Source organism: Sinohyriopsis cumingii, chromosome 6 (assembly GCF_028554795.1).
Source record: "Sinohyriopsis cumingii isolate HCF-2022 chromosome 6, ASM2855479v2, whole genome shotgun sequence".
NCBI lineage: Eukaryota > Metazoa > Mollusca > Bivalvia > Unionida > Unionidae > Sinohyriopsis > Sinohyriopsis cumingii.
This window is the reverse complement of record NC_142966.1, coordinates 134,360,226-134,387,779: the sequence shown is the minus strand read 5'-3', so window position 1 is coordinate 134,387,779 and position 27,554 is coordinate 134,360,226. Positions and strand designations below refer to the sequence as shown.

General features: G+C 39.0%; 1 protein-coding gene across 2 annotated transcripts in view; it reads left to right on the top strand.

The window, feature by feature from the left end:
* The first annotated feature begins 3,448 nt into the window (after positions 1-3,448).
* LOC149798037 (uncharacterized) overlaps positions 3,449-27,554 on the top strand; it is a 120,986-nt gene continuing 96,880 nt past the window's right edge. The window contains exons 1-3 of one of the 2 annotated variants that reach the window (XR_016421949.1): positions 3,449-3,587; positions 4,812-4,869; positions 10,054-14,459. The gene's annotated coding sequence lies outside the window, so the exon portion shown is untranslated. Of the gene's footprint in view, positions 3,588-4,811; positions 4,870-10,053; positions 14,460-27,554 lie in introns of those variants that run through there. The other variant, XM_089963127.1, reaches the window with a different exon arrangement.

Genomic DNA, 27,554 nt, shown 5'->3' with positions numbered 1-27,554 from the left:
TGAAGTTTTGACGAATTTCATGGAGTGGTATCACCGATATAAGGGGCAAATAAAGGGTAGCGGGTATGACAAACACGTACAATGTGGCTAAATTCTAACAACGATTTGTAGTATCTGAAACACTACTTTTGATTTTGATTTCAACGGCCTTTGGTAGTTTTTAGTTTGGGATGTAGTCCAACTATCCAGAAAGTCCAAACAAGATTCGTCGAGCCGATTTAGAAGAAATAAAGAGCTAAATATATGATTATGAATGGACCCTAATGTGCGCCTCTAAACATTGATCTTCAAATGGGTCGTTCCTTGAAAGTTTGCACCCAAAGATATGTTTGAACCCCTAAAGAAGTATCGTGGAAGTGCAGTGAAGACCATCCGAAAAAATGAAGGGTCCTTGTAGATACCAGCAACATTAAGCGTGAACCGATTATGTCCAAAGTTTGCTATGCATAACCCCCTACTTAGAATTCTTTTTATTCGAATCCCCTTATCTCGGTTTCAAGTCAAGGATCTTTATCAACAGAAGCAAAGGTCGGAAAGCCAGCTATTTTGGCACCGGCTAGTTTGGTACTAGCTCGGAGCTGCATCAAAGATATATTGATTTTAACACTTTACCGTCTTTATTTGCTAATAGAATGCATTCTTCCTTAACAATTCAATAACTATATTCAAGTAACCTAATCTCCCTTGCGATTCAAGGGGAAATGCCTAAAAAGATTATATTCGGGAAGTTATCTAACGATGTAGAAAAAAAATATAAGCCGTTCCCCTACAACCTACCGTTCGCGTATCAATTGTTATACCTAGCTCATATCGAATGTTGGAAGTAGCACATGATCGAGTGGATTAATTTCTACTTTTCATTCAGGCAAACAACATGAAAATCGCATTTTGATTTTTGGTAAACACTCAAATATCAACTGGAGTGATCAAATAGAAAACATTTGGCCTGGCTCATGCCCTTCCGTTGAAGCTGCCCGTCAAAGATTCCAAGAAGAATTTGGGATGGATCACCCTAACATTTGGATTAGAGTCATTCAAAAGGGGCGCGACGCAGTGTATGAGCAATTAATCCAGAGCCAAAACGGCCGGCAATAAAAACTGCGGCGCTAAAAGGTCTTGCTTAAAAACGGAGGACCTGTACCTGAACATGGCCGTGAATGCCCCTCTGTAGGACCCAAGCGACAACCCACGTGGACACCTCTTTCGAAGCGACGCCATTATGAATGTTTTAGCAAAGTTTAATGACGAATGCGACGATATCCAGCTAACTGAAATGGTGGGCCTACGCACCAAGTGGTATTTGATCCCGTACTCCGTCAGTACCATTATCAAGAAAGTCAAGGTGAAGACGCATGGAAAGGAATAACGACACGAAATATACCCAGAGTGTCTCCAGAAGAAAAGTGTTCTGGCATATCATGGCCACCATACTCAGCGACCATCACAGGTTAGGGGTATTCCGTCTCCTCGAGGAGAGTCCCTCTTGCTTGGACACAAACGAAATGGATTGCGGCTGACGTAATCAAGTCGCATGCCTGCGGTCACATCTGGATACCACAGGACCTGTTTCGGCAACTTGAAAAGTACCTCACCGAGATTTGAAAAGACCAAGTATCAGGTGGTATAACTTACAGCTCCACGCGATGGAAGCCTCCAGAAAGATTGTGCACAGACGGCTGGCCCTAGATGTCGAACTGGTCAGCCAAGCGGTAAGTTTCAAACGACCAAACGGGATCGATAGCACGACTTGTCCTACACTGAGGTGTGTTCATGCATTTTTAACTATCAACACCATCCAACATCTGCATTAAACCTGTGAACAGCTAAGTATTATATTCCAAAGGTGTGTAGCCTAAGCGCGATAGTTGCGACTCCGTTAATTTTTGTTAAACATTCTGTTTTTTATTGTCAGTAGGTAAATGGTCTTTAGGATCATTATTTTTGTATAGTTTTATGTTTGTACCCCTTTCATTATACTTTACACGCCTGTCATTGTGCTGCCTTAAATTTAGACCAGCCGGTGTCTCCTAGGTCCTTAGGTTCAGGTCACCCGCAACAAACAGATATTCCAGGACATCGAATCGGACTCAGACCCACGGGCAGACAACTTTGTAGTCGACAACACGTTCGACATCAGTAACCGGTTGTTCCAAATACCACTGCGTGTTGGTGAAGACTCGCTGACAGTTCCATGGAAGGTCTTACAGACGGTATTGATCCTAATGCCCTACTAGTTACCACGTTGTACAGCTGGGAACAAAAATGTAGTAAACGCAAGCTTAATGCCAGCGAAGGGTATTCCAATACTGTCAAAAGCCAAAGATAACAAGACTTGGAACTGGTGCAGTTTGCGATAGAAAACCAACCATTGTCCAGGAGCTGTAAGCCTGTTTGATAACTAGTTTGTACCAGGCAGAATTCCTCTTAATCACCCATCTGTACCCGGTTCCATTTTCGCCACTTAGATTTATATACAAATAAAGACTGGAACAGCCTTCCAGTATCTCATTAGGTACTATCAGATTCCTGGATATTTTGCTACTAGTTGTGCAAAAATATATAATTCCTCTAACACCTTTTGTATATCAAAATTAAAAGTTCAACTCCATAATAATAAGTAGTAACTTTTGTACAAAACAAAACATCCCGGATTCAAAACGAAACGATCTGGTTACGAAACGATTGACATCCCTAGAAACCATTATTTTTACTAACTTGTGTTAAAGTGTACATTTTGCGTATCATTTGACCGACATTCCAATTGTTTAATAAACATATGGCCTTCGTGTATGAATTAAAAACTCCCTTACTTTAGAATTACATCTCTCTCTCCCTCCCTCTCTCTCTCTCTCTCTCTCTCACTCTCTCTCTCATTATTGCCAAATTGTTCTAATCTGTAAATACTATTCCAGTGGAGAGAAACTCGTCGGTTGTTAAAACACCTTTACAATATATTTGCCGTATTGCTGTTTACATTAAACGCTCAGGCAATATACATTTTTATTTTAAAATTCCAGGAATAGTATAAATACATGATGTAATACTAAGGCACAAATTCATGTCAAGGTCATATAGAAAGGACCGTTTTCCACATACAATTTTGTAACCCCTAAATCCGCCTTTAAGTCCCCTTCAGGCCCTTGAAGCTGACAATTTGAATCCCTAACATAATGATAGTTCCCTGTTAAACAAAAAACTTATCGTCATGCTTAGATTTTTTAATTATAAATGAAAACCCTACGATAAAAAAAATTACCAGGTACACACGGTGTTTATGGTAGGCGAACATCGAGCACACGTATCAACAAGTTCAATCTAAAAAGTTAAAGTAACTGAGATAATGTTGTAAACACTGTAGAGAAAATGTTTACGATTAATGTAGTCAGATATCAACGTTCCCATTGGTTCTTTTATCAGCAAATACCAGACGAGTATATATCAAATATGCAAAGTATATCGCTTAAATATTTCGGATTATAAATCGGGTATTTCGAAATTTCCGTTCAGTCGGGTAAAGAAAATATTAAACACAATTTTAATATTCGAACAATTTTATAAAGTTTTAAATTCGACAAGAGGGGAAAAATGTAAGTAAACATTTTCTTTCATGTTCCTTCCCTAATGAAATGAATATTTCCATTCTGCCTTTTATATATTTCTTGTTGCTTCACTATTAACAACTGGCATAACTGTGAGAATTACTACTACTGCTGCTGCTACGTTTGCTACTGCTGCAGCTATCTGTATTACTAATATAATACAGCTGTCTCTACTACTTCTATATTTGTACGACTACTACTACTATTATTACTCATTTTGATGGAAACTTCCTTTGATACTCTGCGGCTCTACGTTCAATCCCGCAGCCTGTATATGCAAGGATCATTGGCTATCAAACCAAGAGTCTGTGTTGCTTCAGATGTGCATCTTTTCTTCATGTCTAAGACCAGTCAAATAGCGCAAACTTCTTGACCATCAAACGCACTCATGAACTTCTTATTATTTTGCTGTTGTTTTTTGTTTAATGCCATTTTTCAGTGCATGATTGGTTACACATGGTAGCTAGTATAACTGGTAGAGGAATAACCCGGGAAAACCCTAGAAAGAACCACTGACCCACAGGAAGCTACTGGCAAGCTTTCTAATATATCCATTGACCAAGACTCGAATCCACCCTGACAGTGGTAAGATGGGAGTGATCGGTAAAGGAGAGCGCATTAGACAACTCAGCCACCCGGGGGCCCCATGAATTTCTTGTAAAATTCACGTAAAATAAATAAATTATACAACTTGAATGCTGACTTGGTTTTGCCACTTGGTTTTTATTTCTGCGGTTCTGGTGTCGAACCAAGGTTGCCGCACCTGCAAGAATTACTGGACAACCATTTAATTTCAGTGATTTATAATGGACATTTCAGCTTCGGCCGTTTTTGCCATTAGTGTTGATGGCGGTAATATGCTTTATGTCCATGAATTTGATGAAGAGAGCAATTCGATGACGACAGTGAGGATCGTGATGGCAAGCGATGATAATACAAGATGAAAATTTATATTCAGTACTCAATATTTAATTTTGCATGGAGGACAGTGGTTTTGTTTCCGTGATAGAAGGTATTTTGTTATTTGATAGATGCAGTTTTTATTGTTTTAATGGCAGAGAGATGGCATAAAAAGCATCATTGCCCACACGATTATTTATCTGACAATTATTAGGTTTAGTCAATTTGGAAAAATAATTATCGTCAGATTTTTAATTTTATCTAATAGGCATTACGACTTTATTCAACTATTTTTATTTTTTGTCTTTCTAGATGGAGACTTCTGCTGGCAAGCTGAATTGGGGTGTAAAAGATGCCCTCTTTGTAATAGGTAACAACTTATTATTTATTTACTAAAAGATCATTAATTTAGCAATTAACTAATTAACTGAAAGACTAAAATATCCTATTTAAAAAATAAATCACACAATGCATCTCGATAATCAATAGACAGAGGATAATTAAAGCGTGGAGATAATAATCATTGATTAACAAAGCAAAGTTTTGTTTACAAGAAAATAATGTATAGTTTCCTAATGCTGTCGATATTTTATAATCTAACTAGGTGGGTGTATAAATAATTGTACAGAGACGGATTAAAATAGATAGTTTGGTTTTGCCGCAAGACTGTAACATACCTGTCACTGCTTGATAAACACCGATAGATTATTGCAAACCAAAAAGAATTCACTGTCCAGACTGTGGAAAATACACCACATTCTGAGAAGGTTACATAGTGGACTTCATTTGTTCTTATGTTATTAAATATGCTTTTATTTTTTTATTTTTGCAGATGTAGATTTTAATTCTTTCACTTAAACGTTTTTACTAACTGTGTGTGGGAGAGAGAGAGAGAGAGAGAGAGAGAGAGAGAGAGATTTTGACTACGGCAAATTGCTTTTACAACAACTTGCCATTAAATGTTTGTTAAGGGTAAACATTATTCATTTTAGACTACAAATCAATGTTAAATATTATTTTTGTATGATGGAGAAATATACAAAAATACTGTTTTTATTGAAACATTCGAAGGTCAATCACTTTATCGCATTGTCTCATTGATTTAAAGCGAGGCTTAGAGTATATGCCTAATGTCAATAGGAAATATTCTGGCCTTTCCGCCAATGATCAGAAAAACACTTCAGAAATATTATAGTAGTTACCGTTACACGTTCATGTGTCTTGTTTACCCAATGACGTCTGATGAATGTAGTCTGTGTCACCCGACACCGCTTTGGTTTCCATTGCTATGTTGTTGTTATTGTTGTAGGGTTTAACGCCATTTTTCAGCACAGGATAGGCCGTACATGGCGGCCAGTATAAATGATGGAGAATGAACCCGCGACAACCCCGGAAAGAACAACCGACCCAACAGAAGCTACTGCAAGCTTTCTCACATACCCAGACTGGCTGAATCTAAGACACGAACCCATGCAGACAGAGGTGAGATGGCAGTGATCTGTAACGATGAACTCTTTATACCACTGAAGCCACTCACCGCCACCAACCCACCCCCAATTGCTTTGTAATGGATACCCAACTGCAAATTTTGTACGAAGATAACACTTTCGGTAAGCGAGATTGGTGCACATCACACACACTTAAAACGATCAATACAGGTGGCGACATGACTTGAGATGTTGTACTCTCGGCTGAAATATTTCCAAGTTTCTTTTCATCAAGCAGCATGAACTCATTTGATCTTTCCTTTACTGATCTGGTGCCGATCAAAGGGGTGGAGAGGGTTGGTGGCGGCAAAGCCCTGGCGGTTGGACCAAAGTGATAGGCAAGTTTCTTATCCGTTTTATCGGCAGCTTGGCTTGGTGTAGTGTGCTATCAAAATTGTTGTTTCTTTACGTTTTAACCGTCAATATACAATAAAGTCAAAGGATATCTAATATTTGACCGTCAATATCGTAAATTCAAAGGTTTGAGAATGTACGGTTAACAAAATATATGTGAGAGGGTATCATTCAAATGGAATCCTGTGGAACATAGTCTTCATGTTGTAACTAAGCTCGTGTTCTGTTTGTATTTTCTTTTTTGTTTTCTGCAAAGGCCAAGTCTAAATCGAGTCCTTATAATGTCTTCATATAATAAATGCGATGACATACTTGTATGCCCTCTTCCCTTATGTCAAGATCATTTCTTGAACATTTTTTAAAACTAAGGATAAGTTATTGGTACTGTGCCATCGTAGCATTCGTATCAAGGGTCTGTTCTTCCTCCAAGTTTGTTTCATGTCTATAGCAATGACTTACCTGTAACACAGTCGCGCAAGTTCATGTATACAGGTGACATTGCTCTCGAAACCCAAAGTCGCTCATTTGCTGAGCTTGAGGGTGTACTGATCTAGAAATGGCGTCTACAGCCAAGCGCAACAAAGACAGTATCCAGCGTCTTCCACCTTAACAATGCAAATGCGAACCGTGAGCGAATCAATGATCAACAAATAAAACACGACCCGACACCAACATACCTCGGTGTGACTCTGGACAGATCACTGACATTCTACAATCACCTGAAGAAAACTGCAGCAAAACTTAGCACTCGAAACAACCTACTCCCCAAATTGGCTGGCTCAACTTGGGGCGCTAGTGCACTGGCCCTTAGTTAATCGACAGCCAAGTATTGCGTCCTGTCTGGCTCGACCATCCCACTCTAAGTTAATTGATGTCCAGCTCAACAAAACAATGCGCATAATCTCTGGAACACTGCGTCCTACTCCTTTACGACGGATGCCGGTACTCAGCAACATTCCTCCTCCACAGCTGCGTCGTCAGGAAGCAACCACAAAAGGGTTGACTAAGGTCTATGCCAGTGTGAAACTTCCACTGTACATGGACATCACCTCACATCCAGCATTCCGCTTGACTTCGAGACGCCCAATCTGGTTAGATCCTTTGCCGGAGAATATGAGAGCTATTTCGGCATGGAGTGTCGAGTGGTCTTCAATAGATGTTGTAAACAGCTCCCTCGTGGCTGAGCCATCTGTCTGCCCTCTTGGCTTCAACCTTCCACGTCATCTGTGGACCATACTGAACCGTTTTCGGACAGGACAGGGTCTTTGTGCAGTCAACTTTGTCGCATGGGGTCAGGCCACTAACTCTTCTTGTTGCCGTGGAGCTCTTCAGACCATGTCACACATTGTGAACAACTGTCCACTGACAAGGTTCCTCTTTGGACTGCAAGCTCTGTACCTTGCTGTTGATGACATTGTTAAATGGCTGAGCACGCACTGCACACGATAATAATAATATTTCGATTCGTCTTTTATATACATTATACAGAAAAGCATTTCATACAGATTGTTTTCAGAAATTTTCCACAAATAGATTCCATCATGGGCGCCCCACATAGGGGAGGGAGCGCACCCACCCACCCTCACCTCTAAACATGTTTTATCCTACATCCGTAAAACTTTACAACTGACCACTATATGTTTACACCTTCCACCCCAAAATAGTAAAAAAGAACTTGATGTACATTTTTTTCTCGATGGGTTGTGTCGGTGCACATTAATGTATTCCTCCTTCTTTCTTTCCGTGAATAGATTTCTAAATGTAAATACATATTTTAATCCAATAATTAGGGCTTTATTCTTTACGGCAAGTCATCATCAGTTCAAACAGCAATATTCCCGTATTAATTGTAATTAGAACTATCATGAGAGAGAGAGAGAGAGAGAGAGAGAGAGAGAGAGAGAGAGAGAGAGAAAGACCACAAGAAAGGAAACAAATTATTAAATTATTCAAGTACGATAGAATATTTAACTTTTCAAATAAATTCAAGCAAATTCGTTTATGGATGTTGTCTTGTATAAGAAAAAAGATTTCATACAGGTCGCCGAAACAAGGTACTGCGATACTGGAGCCAAAGCAATATCCTACTGACCTACAAGGCCTTGTGATCTAACACGCCCCCATATACCGAGATTGATTTAATTATGTCGAAAATAGGGAGCTTGGTTACACTCCTGATTATATTTAATAATAATTGTTATCTTTTATTTAATCTCATATTAATTGGGAATCAGATTACTCACATGACGTGCAAATGCGAGCTTGTCATACAACGGGAAATACATATTAATATAAATTCGGCATGTCTAACTTCCTGATGTAAATAAGCGAATAAAACCAAGTCAGGGGCCGGATCTGGCTCGCGGGCCACAGGTGGCACACGCCAGATATAAACATTACTTTTATCACACATGAAGAATTAACTAATTATAAATTTTTAAAAACACCGATTCCAAACAACGTTTAAAATTACAAAATATATAAAACCGGCGAATTTATTTTGCATGAAAAAACCTGACTTTGTGCATACGAAAATAATTATAATAAATAAGAGGCGAACTGCAACGTACAGCATGCATTTTAGAAGCACGTTTACAAGGGAAAAGAGTACATAAACATAATTAGAAAGGGAGAAGATACATTACGAACTGCTGATTGTAAATCAATAGCAACCAGGTACACTATGATTAAGACAGAATATTTCAAACACGTACCTACAGAAGAACAAGAAAATAATGGAATATTACATAAAACACATTTTTAAAAATCGTGTAACCGTGGATAACCGGTAGCTTCCAAAATGCAAATAAATTAATAATAATAATAATAATAATTTAAATGATAAATTTGTGTTAAACCTACCATAGCTATAAAAAAGAATGTATGAATCCTGAAGTTTACACTTTCCTAATCTTAGTGGTAGACTGATGACCATCCTTTGTGAAAATCACATGCGTGGAATATAAGGTTCCATGGTGTCTCGTCGACTACGTTATTTCTTGATACAGACAATTGGTCAAATGTTAGGCTTAAACGGGTGGTACAATGTATGTAGCCATTTCATGTAATACAATCTTTACTTTCAAATATCACTGCAATCCCGTTCCGCATAGCAATCGCTCCATATCTCTGACGATTTAACGCCACGCCAAAAAAGAATTTTAACTTTCATTGATTTTCACTCAGTTAGCCGAAATACACTTCTAAGAAAATGTACCAACAAATATGAATTGAATATGTTCTCTGTTTTGCGACTAAATGACGCTGCTCACTACATGCAAGTCAATACAATCTCCAAAAACGAGGACATGTCCGCGATCTCATTAAATCGAGGTGTCAGTTTAAAAATGATTTCCTAATATCTGAAGCTTTATTTATTTGTTTATTTATTTATTTATTTATTTATTATATCAAGTTGTGATTGGTCAACTAGTCATGCCCTATTAATTGACAACATTGGAGATTGGAATTATCTCGGAGAGAACCCGTTTTACCCTAGAGAAGACGGAAAATGAAATGAACGGAGAGAAAGGCAGCGCTAAGTAAAACCAGTCTAAATTTTCTGTCATAACGTGTTTTTTTCCTTTCCTCAAATAAATAATTATGGTATAAAAGCGCATCATGTGTACAACTGTTACAATACAAATAAGATTAATTCTAAAAACCAAATTAAAACTACTCAAACTAACCACAAGAATAACTCTATTTTTCAGTGCTTCTTTTGAGCATTACTTCAAAATCAAACTCCACTACTTCAGTATCTACCGCAATGACGAATGCAACAGCGTCCACGTCTTCAACATCCCAGGTAGCAACAAGTGCTGCTGCATCCACTTCGATTACACCCTCCACAGCCCAAGCCACCACTGGAACAACTTCAAACACAACTGTAGCACTATCAAAAGGCGCGTGTGATGGTGTGCCATCGAGATCTTTGTACCTTCTGTCTGCAAGCATTGCGTTTGTAACCGTCATGCTATTCTAAACATCAATTGTCTGGTACCGTTTAATTAAGAGAACGATTTTCAAAAATGAGTTCCAGTGGGATTTGCGCTGAAAATATGTACATTTGTTGGAGACAAAATAGAAATTTTGGCCACATTATGAAACATGTCGAATGTTTATATCCTAACGGTGTTTGAAAATAAATCCAAACCTGTTCCAGAGCTAATGGCAAGAAATTTCGGGTGGAGGTTTGACAGTAAATAATGACGTCTTGGTTATTAGATATAACATTGTTGGGCAAAACTACATATTTTCGCACCAGAGATACTAGTATATTAAACATGATATATAATGTACATTTTGTAGCTAGCTATAGGTTATATTTTAGGGGCCAGGCTCGTAGCTGCCCTGTTCTGCATGATACGGCTATATTCTAGTTGAGACTTTCGTTTATGTTGTAATTTATTTTCCGAAAGTTATCCAATAGACTGTGCATATTTTATCTCACGGCTACGCAAGTGTAAGAACCAAGTAGTTTTGTTGGTCTTGCTGCTGTATTTTATTTTTATTTTTTATTTTTTCTTTATTTTATTTTATTTTATTTTTTTTTCGATATCTCTGAACGTTAGGATTGAAACTTATAACTGCAGGCTGTAAAACTGTTCAAACTTGATCAACCCTCTAACCCATTCTGCCATCGGCAGTTGCCTTTCACAAGGCTTCATTATTAGTTTTTCACATGTGTCATACAGAATCAGTGCAGTTTAACCCTTTTCTTTCTAAATTTAAAATCATACTTGAATAATTCTCCTTTTTTCTCATTCAGTATTTACCAAGTGTGCCTAAAATGCGTGGTGGTTATATTCCTATTGGCTGTATTACGTCTTCCTCTAACCTCGATCGAAATATTTTACTTTACTCACCGCTGAATCCATGATATTGTATTAGTCACGACAACCTCTGGGTTTACCCGTTAAACATAATAGTTTGTTTATTGGATTACTTTATTATCTTGGCCATTGTCATCCTAGCTACCAAAACTTCGCTCATCAGTAAAATTGAAAAACAGCTCTAATTCATTGTTGACATGAATAGGCCTGACTAGTTTAAGTTGCGATGGTAAAAGAGATAATACGAATATGTTGCAATGTTAAAGTGGTAAGATCTGTCAATAATGGATATTGTAATAAATTTGTAGTATGCGCATTTGGTTATAGTGCCCCGTTTTAAGGAATTCTTAGATTGTTTTGATTACTTGTTTGATTATTGGAACTCGGCCCTGTGGAAATGTTCCTTAGCCCGAAATAATTAGCCAGTTACTAGGATCAAACGTCACGGAGTGAAGTGTTAGTGAGTTTCCATGATGCCATGGTTTACGTTTGTTGAATTCAGGTCAGAGCCCCATGAGTGTCCCTGTCGTTCCATATTTCCAATTAAAATCTAATGGTGTACATTGGTTGTGTGACTGCATGTGCCATATATATGGTTGGAGACTGGTACACTACACAATGGAATGAACAAGAAGGGGGACTCTGCAGATACCGTTTATATCGCCATGTTTGCAAATGTGATGCAGTTTTACAGTTTGGAAATGTGATGCAGTTTTACAGGCGAAATGTGGCTCGAAACCAAGATTTTACTGGCCCTAGGTGGCGTAGTAAAAATAGTTCGTTATGTTAGGGGATAGTTGTATTGTTTTTGTCTCTGAACTCTGAACTATGAATGCTGACGGTACGGAAAGTTGATGAAGAGAAACCATGCAGATGTGCGATTGATAGACAGAATGTTGCGGGATATGTGGTCTTGCATTGATTAGAGAAAACGTATTTATAGAATGGACAAGTCGGTCTTTCTAATTTACAACATAAGTTATATAGAAGTCATTGAATTAGGGGAGACTAATACTTCAAACTGAATACAATATCTTGTAGCTAGGAGAATTGATCGATTTGACATGTGAATCAAATAGCTTCATATAAGTTTATGTACTTCTTTCTTATAAGCATATGCCTCAGATGGTGATTGGTTTACATATGTGGTAAGATTGATTCAAGTAGCCTAAATATCTATGTAGTTGAGTAAGTAAGCTAAATAGAACATCCATACTTGGTCTGTGTATTAATCAAGGTTTTCCCTTTTACATGATGATTTTTCATTATTACGTTTTTGTATGACTTTTAATACAATAAATTTTGAGATATTCGAATCTTTGACTTGGAGGAAATTGACGAATCGCCAGAATCAAGATAATCAGCCCTACTAATTTTCATAGTATATTCTTTAACGTTTATTTGTTTCTTCATAAATGCTTGTTATTTTCATTTGAGACACATTTTTGTTTATATTAAAATTATTCATGCAAATGGGAAGATAAATAATGAAATTATCACAAACTGAATGTATAACTTTTTTACTAGTGTAAACTGTCGATGTGTCGAGCCATTTTGGGGGCAGGCATTCTCCTTGTTTGCAAGCTAGCATGATGGGTGAAGTTACGTATTTTGAATCAGACGGTGGTATTATCGAGATTGCTTAACGACCGATTGGAATTCTAATAACGAACAACTGCTTGATATCTGGTGATATAGAAAAGTGTAGTTTGCAGATTCGTCATTGCAATTCATTCTTTGGCGTGTTTATTGTTCTGATAGTATTACAGACAAAATATCGCGAATATTATGTAAATATGTAAATATAATGAATACGGACGCTTCATCAAATTTATATCTCAACTATTTTGTGAATATTTGACAATAAGTACACGAAGTTTTGTATTTAACATGCTTAATTTGTATTGCACCCAAGTAAAATAGGTTGTGTCTAATCAATGAGTCTGCACCCTTCTCCAGATCGGCATTTGGATTATAGTTCGAAAAGACAGTTTGTTTTCTACTCTGCGAAAGCTGACAATATGTCTCAACAATAATGTTCGTACTACATTTATATCAGCCAATTAAAAAGCAGATTACAGGATTCTGACAAGGTCCTAATTTGTACACTTCGATACTAAAGAAAACTAACAAAGACTTTTGAATATTGCAGTGACTGCTTGGGCTGAAATTGTAACGATCATAGAAGAGATGTAAATGTGTGTTTTATTTTGGTGGCGCTCTACAGTTAGTATGCACTTTTCAGAGAGGGACGGGCATACGGTGAAGTTGTTTGCACTGGCAACATGCACATTAAAGAAAATGTTGGCAGTGGCTGGTTAGGATGAAGTTTTAAATTATCAGTATCTAGTCTGACAAAATAAAAAGAAAGACACAAAATTGGAATCTGTATACAACTGGTAACAATACGTGTCCTTTTAATTACAAGACCAATGTGTGTATTTATGTATGTCTGTATGACTGTCTGTCTGTCTGTCTGTCTGTATGTATGTATGTAACCAAGAAGCAACATTTTAATTTTGGACCAACTATATATTGTAGAAATTACTGTGATGAAATCCACAAGCCAACATGACTTACCATAGGAAAACCTTTACTGTTGGTCGTTAAATATAAGTTTTCATTTAAGACCAATTAGAAAGATGCATAAACGTGTGTTTCGTGCAAATCATTGAAGATGTTAGTAAGTGGTAGCAGCAACTTGCGCTAACGAACAGATTGATGAAGGGCAAACGATTACATGTCAGCCGTTAGCTCTTCTGGTCTAAGACCAATGGAACGAAACAACCGGAATGTATCTCGGGCGTTTTATTTCGCATCCGAAAGATTGTTCATGCATAATATCACGTTTAGTTTTTTTATCCATTTATTGTTTGTATTTGTTGTTGTTGTTGTTGTATTTTTTTTTATCAGAAGCATCTAACATCTGTATAAATCAAACTTGTAAAGAGTTAATCTTTTTACATCCAAAGTGTGTAGCTAAAAAGATTTTTTTGTAACTACGTCAATATTGCAGACATTTTGGTTTTAATTTAAATACTTAAATACTCATGTGATGTCATGTTGTTTTCTTGTTTGATATTCTTATCCATTTTGGTCATGTTTTGCATATGTTACTTTCTTTACTTCTTTCATCTGACGTCTCGTTATTAACCTAGTATTCTATCACCAGAAAGCGTGATGTAGTAATCACAGTAGGTACTGTATATTTTGAAGAATATAACACGTTCTAATGTAACGCTTAACCTTGGTGATTAAAAATAAATTGGTAATGAATGTCACTATTTGCCTGTCTGTCCAATTTGTCCAAGAGAAAGATCTTAGCTTTTTTGAAACTTCATTTTTATGTTAGACCATATGCTATTAATCTCTTAAAAACTGTTTACAACATAAAATGTGTGTACTCTGGTAAAATGATAAAAATAAGGTAAAACATCAGCATTGAAAATGTCCACAATTGTTACTATAGTGATATATATTGAATTTAGGAACACTTTGAATTTGTATAAAATTCAAATGCTATTTTAACTTATTAAAGAAATGACCATATAAGATGTAAAAGCTCATGCAATATTTAATTGGTCAGTATGAATCTGTTATGTGACACGTGACAATGTAAATAACTATCAAAATACTATACCAACTAATACTTATGAACATAGACGTGAATGACGAATCGTACATTTTTCTTGATTTGTATTTAAATAGCTACATTTTCAACATCCTCAATATAATTTGACACCACTGATAAATTGTTTTCTCATATGCTACTTGCGTGTTGCCTGATAGTTTTTTTGTCTTAAAGTTCTGTTCAAATCTTTTCCGTTCTTCAAACGGGCGCAAGTCGTTTTCTAAGCTGGATGATCCGTATGTTGGATGTTTCCTAACCGTACGCATACAAACATTCTTCACATGCTATTATAAGTAGTGAATGGGGCCACTTTAGTCACAATGGAATTAGCATTACAAGACTATCCCCCGCGCCACTATATGGACAAGAAAAAAGGTTGGGTTTTGTATAGGGACAACATGAATGGAACAGGTGAGGTGACATCATGGTACTGGAGATTGGTAACAATGTAGCAAAGGGTTGACCTCAATTGGGCGGAACACTGGCCTAGGTAGAAACAAATGAATAGAGACATAGACATATATAGCACATAGACAGAGATTGATGAACATCACTCTATCACACAAACAACTACTATGCAACCCACTTAAAAATTAGGCAAGAAAGCAGATCTTTTCTAGACATATGGGTGGTCTTTAAAAAGGGCCTTTGGGTTTCTTCTATTTTCAAACAAACCCAAAATATACTATCCACACAGAGGGAATATAAAAAAAAAAACGAAAATATACTATCCATGGTAACGTACGCGAACGCATACAAACCCAAATATAATATCCACACACTCCGTCACCAGCACAATCGGCTACCAGTCACACTGGCCAATCAAGCCGTTAATATTTCAGGTTGGTCAATCAAGCAATCGGCGCCCACCAATTTTGGTCAGCAACGCCCGATCACCCGACCAGCAACACTGTTTACTCGACTCTGCGACTGCTGTGGTTCAGCTTCACAGCTGCTTTGATCGACTTCTATGGTTAGCTCTGCAGCTGATACCACGTCGACTCCGATAATTCCGATAACTCGGATCGCTACGGTTTTTAGGGTCATTCCGACCATTCCGACCGCACTGGTCATTCTGTGATCACTCGGGTCATTCGGGTCACTCTGGTCACTCTTGTCAGTCTGACCACTCCGACCACTCCGATCACTCTGATCATTCTGTGATAACTCGGGTCGGCTCTGAAAATGTGAAAGTCCTTAAAGGAGACAGCTCACTGACAAGACGTTCCGTAATGTGAAGATTTAATCTTACGGTGACTCATTTATACACAGTCGAAGTCGTCATACATTGTCTGTACGCTGGAAGCATTCGGTTTTTCCCATTGAAAGCAATAGGATAAACCGAACTCACTATTTCAAAATATTGTACAATATACATAAATCACCCTCGGGTATCGTTGTACACAAAAAACAAAATCTGAGCACATGTATTTAATAAATAAAAGGAATTATACAATTCATAGACACCATGAAGGTCACAAAACCATCTATCTACTTTGCCATCGTTTTTAGAAGAATGAGGATCAAAAAAAGTTACTTACTGTTCTAAAGAACATGCAAGACTGCGTTGATGAAGACAATACACACAATACACACAATATTGTCCAAACACCATGGAATCTGTGCCTTGTAATTTCAAATTATTGAATCGTGTCATCTGGGCATTTCTTCCAATAAAGTCGATGAGGTCGTCTTCCAAAGGTGGCGATCCACACGAATCAAAATACTCCACACAACCCTCCTCTGGGAAGTAGACAGCTACCCAGTGGTTTCCACGCGTCGTATTGGATACTTGGTGGTCGTTTTGCTCAAAGTGTGACTGATGTTGTTTCCTACTTTAGGTAACACTTCCACACGTCGTACGTAACGTCTGGCTTATTGATTGACTGTTCTGTAATAGGCAGACTCAACTATCAAATGGAAAGTGGCACTGCTACGATTCATTCTCACACGGACATTCACATTGTTCAGCAAATACTTCTCTTGTAACCACAAGTCTAAATGCAAATGATCCATCAGTTCTAAATTTTTGTTGGATCCTTTGATTTTGCTTCGTCGACTGTTAATCAAATCGGTATCGTTGACTTTGCCTCCTGTATCAGGTTTCCGTGCCACACAAGCATCTAGATGAATGTTCTTGGCTTCATGTCCGTACGTCAATATATTTTCCAAGTACGCTCGGTAAGGGTAAGTGTCCATGCTGCTACTGACCAGTTTGTTATTCAAGCAGAAATCCACTCCACTGTACAAGGAATGCATGAAATTGTTGACTGGTACTACTTTATCTTCGTCTTTTATATCGGGACCGTCAGTCGATGTTTTGATCCCTTTTACTTTCAATTACAAGTAACTACTATTCAGATCGATGTAATCTTCGGGCTGTACTTTGATTTCACACTCCCTGGGAGTTGACCCTGAGTCCTTGACAGAGGAGGCGGTATGAAATTCGACCAGTTGAGATTCTTGCATCGTGATCATGGTGGGTGGTGGTGCATTATTTTCTTTCTTTCTTTTTTCTTTCTGTTTCTTAATCAAAAACGTCTAAGTCTCGGACGGTTCTTCTTTTCTTGGTCTTTCTAGCGCCATGGGTGTGAATTCCTCTGGAAGGGTGTCATCGTTGTCTCTTTCTGCCTTGTCATTGCTGTGGCGTCAGGGAAGCAGGAATGCCTGACTCGGTAGGGCATTTATGGGATTTCCTCATCGGCCCAAAATGTCGTTGCCCGTTTGAAGCAAGACCTTTTTGCATGCTCTCACGAAAACTTCTTTGGGGTTTTGATTGTCCATGGTGCCATTTTGGATAAATTCTTGTCGTGCGTCAATGCGGCATCTTTCAAAGCGTGCAATCCTTGTGTCACCATACGTTTCAGAACCGGGGTCACCGAACGAAAGGCCGATTTCAGCTTATCTCCTAAGCCATGTCCTCGCTGTCGAGCGATGCCTTGGTACACTGGATACATGACTTACAACTCGTTAAAGAATCGTTTTTGGGATAGTTTCACCGTGACTCTCCCTTCGGAGAATGGAATATTTTGTCCCAGATCTCTTTTTATAGCAATGTTGACAGTGTCAATATAAGACTTACTGACGGTTAAATAGTGAGGATATACGAATTCGGGGAGAACCTGATAAGTGTTTCCACCCTCCTGGTCATTGGTTGTGGTAGAATCCACTTTGAAAGGAATGACACATAGTAACGGTACGGAGGTGTGTTCCACTAGGTTGTCCTCCACCACATCGGAATACATAAAGATCAAATGGTGTCCTTGGTTCAGTTCAACAGGGGATCCTAAAACCCTGTGAAAAGCTATATTGCTTTTGATCTTTGGATTCAGATTATGTGCTACCATCTGTGGATGTCCACCTAAATGTCACACAAACTACCATTAAGCCTGATGGACAACGTTTCGGTATCCTGAAATTTCATCAATAGGAGAACAGCCACTTTATGGTACTAAATCATAAAATTTTTGACTCTGTTCAAGGCTTGACCAAAGGCTACCTCGAACCTGTCAGCAATTGTGTCCACCAAATGTTCACCGCTAAAATAATAGGCTGCCGCATTTTACAACGTATAGATGCTGAATGATGGAGTGCTTGTTAACTTTGTGCCACTTGAAAACCCGATTTTGTTCATCTCTTCTTGCAATTGGACGTTCAGGATTTCGACCTGGAAAGTGTTTTGAGTTTCAGTGATGTTTTTGATTTGTATAGGGTAAATCATTTCCACCAGAGCCACTTGCCAACTGAATTCGTGATCTAATTGGATGGCCGGAGGTAATTTGTCCGTGTAATAATACAAATTATTGCAGGGAAACACCTCTATGGAACTGTTACTGGTCTACGTTAAGTAAAATTGGTTGTTGTTGTTCATAATTTAAGAGTTCTGCTGCTGTCCGATGGTTTTCTCGAAGTCAAAGGAGTGTCTAAAAGAGGATTGCTGTAATGGTTACTGTTGGAGTGGTAACTCACGTCGGCGACAAGACTCCAGTTGTTCCCGTTTGAGGAGTATTTCAGGGAAGGATTGGGAAGACGGTAACCGATGAAACTTCTCAGTAAAATGATCTACAATTGTTTGTCTCCTTGTTGCAATTCGCAATGGCCTCACCGATGACACAATACACCACAAAGATTTGACAGAAAAAGACGATCTTCGTTTTACGAACACGTTCTCCACACCAAACCCACGAGTGTTGCCTTTGCAGATCTCGCAGAGATATACTCGGTGAAGGAGTGGTCACTGCGGTGGTAGCGGTTGCAGCAGTGTTGAATGGCATAATGGTCACTTCTTCTTATAGTCAATGATTTGCGAAGCTTCGATCGAAGAATAAAGACTGGGAAGATATCCTTTCCAGCGCACATTGACTTCTTTGACACGGCGTTTTCCCACTTTACGGGTTCTTCGTTCGTGAATGATTTCGATGTCGTACACTTCGTCTTCGTTTTTTGGTCACGCGTTGTAACTCGATGGTCCGATGGTAAGATTGGTTGTACGCTTAGATCATGTACGGTAAGACGTCGATGTACTTGAGAGTGTGGTGATGCGTAAAATATTTCCACATGCGTTCTTTCAAGGTGCGTTGAAAAAGTTCACCGACGCTGGCTTTTGTTTCGAGATTCTCGGTGGTGAATGAATGTCGTATTTCTTTAATTCTTTTTTGAAAGCTTGGTTCAGTACTTATGTGTCTTTATCGGTTTGCCATCAAAGAGGGTGACGACCACATTGTTTCAACACCAGTTTGAGGGCTTGCACTAACTCACTGCTCGATTTATAAGGCAATGGCACCACCAAGGCAAATTTGGAAAAGACGTTGATGAAACAAAACAAATATTTGTAGTCACGATTGTAGGTGGCCAAATGAGAGACATTCCCTAAATCGGTTGGCAAATGATGATCGATGCCATCCACTCGGATGCGACGTGTGGAAAATTTTCGTCGAATGGGTTTGTGTAAGGTGTACGTGGCTTGTTCTTGTAACCATCGCTGCACTTGAGGTAAACGGAGACTCTTCAGATGGGTTTTGGCAAAAAGATACATTTTCGGAACTCCTACGTAACTGCAGTATGGACTGGATCGTAGTAAAAGCTGGCTACCACCTCCATCTTTTAAAAAGTCACCCACTCTTCGCTGATGCTACTTTGTATGGGGCGAAATTGTGGTTTGGAAACGGCTTTACGTATCCCATGTGCCACAAGAGAAGACGTCGATGGTAGTGGTGACAGTGGTGGTGGAGGTAATTGGATGGCTTTATGCTTCTTTTCTTTTTAGTTATGGTTCATCTTCTTTCTTTTTGACTTCTGTCAAAAGAGGAGCTGACATCGTCTTTTTAACCCAAGCTTTAAGTTCTTCTCCTTGGGTAGTGGGGGAAGGGGTCAACAAGCAATCTTATTAGGAATGGGAGCTGCTGACGGTGGTTGAAAGACTTCTTATACCTCTTTTGCCTGCGGCATTCGTGGCATTGCGTCTGTCTTGACTGATGTGAGTGGTTGTGGCGGTGGCAGAGGTGTTTTGTCTGCAGCTCTCTGGTGAAAGACTTGGAGTCGTTGCAATAATTGACCGTACCTTTGCGATTTTTCTGTTTCGGACAAATCGTTGCGACCCATCAACGATTGCAATTTGTGTTGTAATTGGGACACCTCGGCTAAATGAGGATTGGGAGTATAACGCGGGGTCCGTTATTCATCCAATCGATGGTATCCCATCCATCGTTTGTAAGGCACTAGAGTCAGTTTTCGTCCTTCTATCGGATTTCAATGGTCACGTCTGATATCTTTTCACTCCAGAGGTCCCTTTTATCTTCTTGCCCCTTTTTTATCTTGCTCCAAAGAATCATCCCAAAATTATTTCCAATACTACTTTCAGCGAGGGTCCTAGCAGCATGGGCAAACTTCCTTCACGTTGTGCATACATTTTTTCTTTAGACGGATGGGTATTTTCTTTTGGATCATCTGGCGAAGAACGTGTCGATGCTTGGCTAAGCATTCCTTCTGATGTGGAAACAAATGTATCGTGCCTTTCAAGACATTCAGACACATTCACACACGGTATCGACGATGTCTTTGGAGGCTGTTTGAATGAGTTGTTTTCGCATGGTTGAAGGAGTTTTGGACAGGACAGACACCATGTCCTAATGTTTGGCTAAACGAGGAGGTAGTCCTTTCCTATTCTTTCCTTTTCTATCCAGGGAGTAGTGTGTACTTCTTTTAGGGGACATCTTTGGGTGTTCCAGATCACAAAAGCACTAATCCCCATCCTTTACTGCAGATCATTTTTATATTGGAATGCGTCGCCACTGTTTGCCTTTACATCGTATCAATTTTGATAACAGGCATCACACGTCGTGGATGATCCGCAACGGACTAAATCAGGACAGTTCTTGCTTGGACAAATCCAATAAACCCTGTAACATGCCCGATCTCTCTTAGACTTTGATTTTGGGGATCTGCTTTGTGAGCAGCTGCCACTACAACTAAAGAGGAGGAGGGTGTCACCACTGGAGGAGACGTTCTTGGATATGCGGATGTTTCATCACATGAAGAAGAACGGGTGTCAAATTGGGCTTGCCTGGTATCACTAACGAATACTGAGGCTACTGGAGACGCGATCACCGTCGCTGTAAGTCGTGGCCTTATTCTGGAAGAAGCTCTTTTCTGGTGTCTTTTCTGGGGGCTTTTCTTTTTCTGTTACTGTGACCTGGTCTTGACACCACTGCTCTTTTTCTTCCTCTGAGTCTGTTTGGCTTTCTTGGGAGTGAGTGGCATTTTTTATTGGGGTTGACTTTGGGGGCACTGGGATCTCATTTTAAGAGGGAACAAATGATGACACGTCCTAGAGAACCGCTACTTCCAGATTTCAAAATGATTTGCTTTTTGGTTTGAGTGTCGATGCGGAGATCAGCCAGTTGTGTCAAGGCTAATTTGTTTCTCTCAAAAATGTGTTTTGTTTTGGTGTGGAATATGAATGATACCTTGCAGTAATTGACGTGCTGTCACCGTAAACCATCATAAGACTTCTTTGAGACTAGCTTCTAAGATACGAGCACGTATTTTTTGACTATTTTTGCGTCTGATGCCGAACAAGGCACGAATCAATTTGACGCGAAGATGAGACTAAAGAGACGCTATGTTGACGCTGTGTGAGACAGACCCAAAGGGTCCGAGGTTATTATAGATAAGTCGACGAAGGGGACGTGTGCACGATAGGCCATCGTCTTGGCTGTGAAACAAACGGGTACGAAATCGCAAATAATCGGGGGTAGTAGGTTTTAAATCCACTAGTAAATAGGCGTGTGGGGTTTGAATGACATTGTCGTACTCGTGAGTCAGCCAAGGTGTTCAAAACTGTTTGGCTAAAACTTGCACTTGCCATTTGTATCTAGGGGTTTTAAATAAGACCACGTAATGAGCATTGAGACAGGTGGTGCGATGGGGTTTACTTTGTTGAAACAAATTTTAGATGATGACCTTTGCGCGTGAACCACAGTTTAATTTATTTTTCAACTTTTAACATGTCGAAGACGACCAGATGGGTTTGACTGGGGTCAGACATGATCTCATCGTCTTCGCCAGGAATGCCTTCTACAAACACGATGGAATCGCCTTGACGTTCATGCAAGAGACTGTACACCGATTGCCACTCTTTGTAACTGCACACGATTCTTTGATGTGGACGATCGACCAAATGATGTTTGTTATGTTCGATCAAACATTTGACTAATTCGGTTTTGCCTGAACCGCTAGGTCCGGCAATTATCATGTTAAAGGGATGGAGAAGATACAATGCCTCCCAACTAACACGATCTAAGTGTTCGTCGATCACTTTGAAAGTGGAGGAAGAGGGAGCAGAGACAGCAGAAGTAGCCATAGTGCAGGGGATGTCACTTTTGACACAAAGATAAACAAGACACGAGTTTGTGTACTTTTTTCAGGACACGTTCATTTTAACACATGTTTACAATGGAACAACACGAAAGATAAAAATACATAAAAGCCAAATGGTTGAGTACAGTGATAAAATACACATCAAAACAATCAAAGTGGAATACAAACAAGTTACTGTACAACATGTTTTGGTAACAAAGGTGTCCTAAGGACAGTGTGTAATGTTCTTATAGTCTGTTAGTGTCCTCCCATAATCAGTCTTCGTTTACTTTGGGAAACAGCATAGCTTAAAAACGGAGAAATGGTTTTGACTTTGCGTTTCTCTTCTATTTTAACCAACTCTCTGTAAATGCGTTCTCTCAGTTCCACAGGCAAACCATAAATGTTCTCTTTTAAGTATCCATCCAGAGATTACTGAGATCGTCCCACTAAAGGTAGGTAGTGACAACGATGAGACCATCGAACATGTTCCAGGTAAGCCGAATCTTTTTACTCCCACTCGTAAAGTGACACACCGCTACTAAAGAACTTGACTTTATCCCCTTTGTCAAAGTATACAAAACCGGCTCTGGCTAATTCTTCGAGGTTAGGTGTATTGTGTGTGTGTGTGTATTTATATTTTTATGCGTTCAAGTTCGTTTGTGTGGATAGTAGAGTGTGTGTGTATGCGTTCGCATACGTTTGTGTGGATAGTAGATTCTGGCGTCTGTATGCGTTCGCGTACGTTTGTGTGGATAGTAGAGTGTGTGCTTGTATGCGTTCGCATACGTTTGTGTGGATAGTAGATTATATCGTCTGTATGGGTTCGCGTACGTTTGTGTGGATAGTAAATCTGGGTTTGTTTCTTTTTCTTCCCATGAGGTTAGTATATTTGTCTTTTTTCTTCTTCCATTGTGTGGGTAGTAGATAGTGTGTTTGTTTTTTGTCCATCCTGTTCGTGGATAGTAGATATTATGGTTTTTTCCCTTCCGTTTTGTGTGGATAGTATAGTCTGTACTTGTATGCGTTCGCATGCGCATGTGTGAATAGCATATTTGGGTTTGTTTTTTCTTCTTCCCTCTGTGGTGTGTGTGTGTGTGTGTGTGTGTTTGCGTTCTCGTACGTTTGTGTGGATAGTAGATATTGGGGTTTGTATGTGTGCGCGTGCGTTTGTGTGGACAGTAGAGTGTGTACTTGTGTGGATAGTAGAGTGTGTGTTTGTATGCGATCTCGTACGTTTGTGTGGATAGTAGGGTGTGTGATTGTATGTACTTTTGTGTGGATAGTATATTTGTGGATTGCTTTTTCCTCTTCCCTCTGTGTGGATAGTATATTTTGGATTGTTTTTGCTTCTTTCCTCTGTGTGAGGTGTGTGTGTGTGTGTGTTTATATGTTTGTATGCGTTCACGTGCGTTTGTGTGGATAGTAGAGTGTGTGTTTGTATGCGTACGTTTGTCTGGACAGTATATTTGGGTTTGGTATGTGTCCGTGTGTTTGTCTGTTTCTATGTATGCGTTCACGTACGTTTGTGTGGGGATACCCAAGTGGCCGAGTGGTCTAAAGATCTCCGTTACGGATCACTGCCATCTCATCTCTGTCTGCGTAGGTTCGAGTCTCGGATTCGGCCAATGTGAGAAAACTTGACAGTAGCTTCTCGAGGGTCGGTGGTTCTCTCCGGGGTGGGTTCTTCCTCCACCATTAATACTGGCCGCCATGTATAGTCTTTCGTGTGCTGAAAAATGGCGTTAAACCCTATAACAACAACAACGTTTGTGTGGATAGTAGATTGTGTCTTTGTACGAGTTCGCTTACGTTTGTGTGGATCAGATATTTGGTGGGTTTTCGTTTTTAATTTTTTTAAAGAAAAATATGTTTATTAAAACTTTCACTGGTTCTGACTCAAGGTCAGAAAATAGATACATTGTTTCTATTGTTAGATGTTTACAAATGAAAATTAAAACAAAACCTCACTTCATTCAGAACTGAACTTAATTCTATAACAAAATCAAGTTAAATAACATGCAATGTAATAAACGTTTCTAAAATTAAAACATCAAACAATTAAATTCAATTAGTCATAACAGTTACTGTTATTCAATATATGTTCTAGTTAAAACATCAATACAATTTCAATTATAAAAATATTGCACGCACGTATGATGAAATTGGAAGTAGTTTCTCTAATGAAAACGCATAAGTTTGTGGTTTCAGAACGAGTGAATGAGATTATATAAAATGGTTTCCTTTATAAATAGCAAAGCTTGACTTCAGTTACTTTTTGAATAGCATCCCGGCCGTGTGTACATGGATGACAAGACATGAATCTCAAGATATATTGATCATTCATTTAATTATCTTCATAGATTATAGTTGATAACCCGTTGGAAGAGTTCTGCGTTGAATGCAGGTCCGTAATTACACCAGGATACGACATGCTCCAATGTGATGTTTGTACACATTAGCAACATCGCTAAAGCATAAGTGGTATTACCAGGGAAACGTGCAGATAAACAATAAAGAAAAGCGCAAATATTGAGTGGTGCTGCACCAATCTTTAGGATGTGTATCACTCATCAAACCTGGTATCCATCTCTGTTTAGATCGACCCCACCAAAAAGACCAAGAGCCTGACCAGATTCAAGAGATAGATTCTGGTCTTACCAACTCAAAATCAGAGAAATCCGGACACATCATTGTGACTGCATTCACCAACTCTGATCCAGAAAAACCAACACTACTGAAATTAGTCCGTTACTCAAACTCCACATCATAACAAGACCAAACAGTAGTACCACCACTGCATATACCAAATACACAGAGACGTACCCAGGTATCGTTTTTTTTAGGAGACCGGTCACTTAAATTTAGCACAGCCAGCGTCACATAGAACGTCAGCTTCAGGTAACCCGCAGCAAATAGATTTTCCATAAACGCGATTCAGATGCAAACCAATAGGCACACAACAGTGTCAGAGAAAACACCTTATAGATCAATAACCTGTTGTACGAAATACTACTGCATGATTAGGACTCTGAGAGATAGTTACGTTGCAAATCATATAGATGGTATTGATCTACAAATACGACGTATCAGGTATTGACGACAAGACATGCAATTAGCGAAGTGTGCGCTGGAAGCCTAATTGTTGTCCAGCAGGTGTAAGTCAGGTCAACGACAGAAAGGATGTCCTGCATAATCTAAGGACTTTACCCTTTGACTTAGCAGTGTGCTTCTTACCAAACAATTTTCTGAAATCTGATTTCAAAGAAAATGCGCAACTTTTATATTATTATCAACATATCAAAAGTTTCAACTCCTTGCAAAGGCAAAATACGTGTAAAGTAGTGAGGGGAAAAAAATGCCAGCTACTTTCCCAAAAGTCCTTTCGGAAAAGTGATTCCGCTTGTTTTTGTCCTCATATCTAGTCCACGTTCGGAAGGCTACTTTCCAGTTCTCGAGATCAGCAGGTTGTCGTTGGCTACGAACAACTGTTTCATCATCTGTTTTCAGGTGAACCATTCTAATGGTGTGCCCTCCGTTGGAGTCAGGCTATTTACCGCAAAATTCAAAAGTATGGTCTTCGAGTGGTATACAACGCAAAAGCATGCACATGTAAGCTCCTTTCGCAAGTTGATGCATCAATTTTCCTAACGAGGAACCCGTCGCTGTTGCATTTAACAAGCTAAAGGAAAGTGTACTCGACAGCTTGCAAAGATAATGTGGTACGTACTAAGAAACTGGATCATGCCAAGCTTGTGTAACAAGATAACCGGGTGGAATTTCTGATTTACAACAGAACACTTTTGATATTAATACAAATACAATGTTTATTGGCGAATGACTTGAATGACAAAAGAATGAATAATACGTGGGTTATATATCCAAATATTGGATCAAGTAACTTCATCCGCACGAACTAAATAATGAAAATACAAGTAAATGACCTTACACAATACAAGGACAAGGGATGAATGATTCACAGTGATTTCACAACGAAAGAATGATGTGTTTTTCTCAGTAAAACTGTGGCATTTTACTCATATAGTAAAAATGTAATCACTCAATAAGTGAAAATGATGAAAACAAAGGGACAGATGTACAAAATATCTTTACAGTCCCAAAAACACACTGGGTTTTACAAACCCCAAAAGATTATCCCGCGGCTAAAAGAATACATGTATGGAGTTACACACTCCGTCATCAGCACACTTGGTTACCAGTCACACTGGTCAATCAAGCAGTCAGTATTTCAGGTTGGTCAATCAAGCAATCAGAGCCCACCAATCTCGGTCAGCAACGCCCGATCACCTGCTACCCGCCCAGCAACACTGTTTACTCAGCTCTATGGCTGCTATGGTTCAGTTGCACAGCTGCTATGGTCAACTTCTATGGTTAGCTTTGCAGCTGGTACCATGTAGACTCCAATCACTCCAATAACTCTGATCACTCTGGTCACTCTGGTCACTCTTATCAACTATACAGCTGCGACTCCGATCACTCTGGTCAGCTGAAAATACATCTAACACCGTGTACTATGAATGACACGGGCATATACGATAAAACGTAATGAAGTTATATACGGTAAGGTACACAGATTACATTATCGGTACAATAATTACAAAACAATACACAAGTTCATAAGTGAACCTAACCGCTCCCAACAAGAATGCATCGATGCTAAACATTTCTTATAAATGCAGCTTTATATATTGTTAATATAAATCTCTTGCTAAGTCACAAACAAGAATAGAAAATATGTGCATGATACTACGTAGGCCGAAGCTGCATAGAAAATATACAAAAATACACGTGGTATTACAATAGTTATAACCTATACACAAGAAATTAATAACTCACATACCTCTACAGCTGAAAATGTGCACATTGCTAA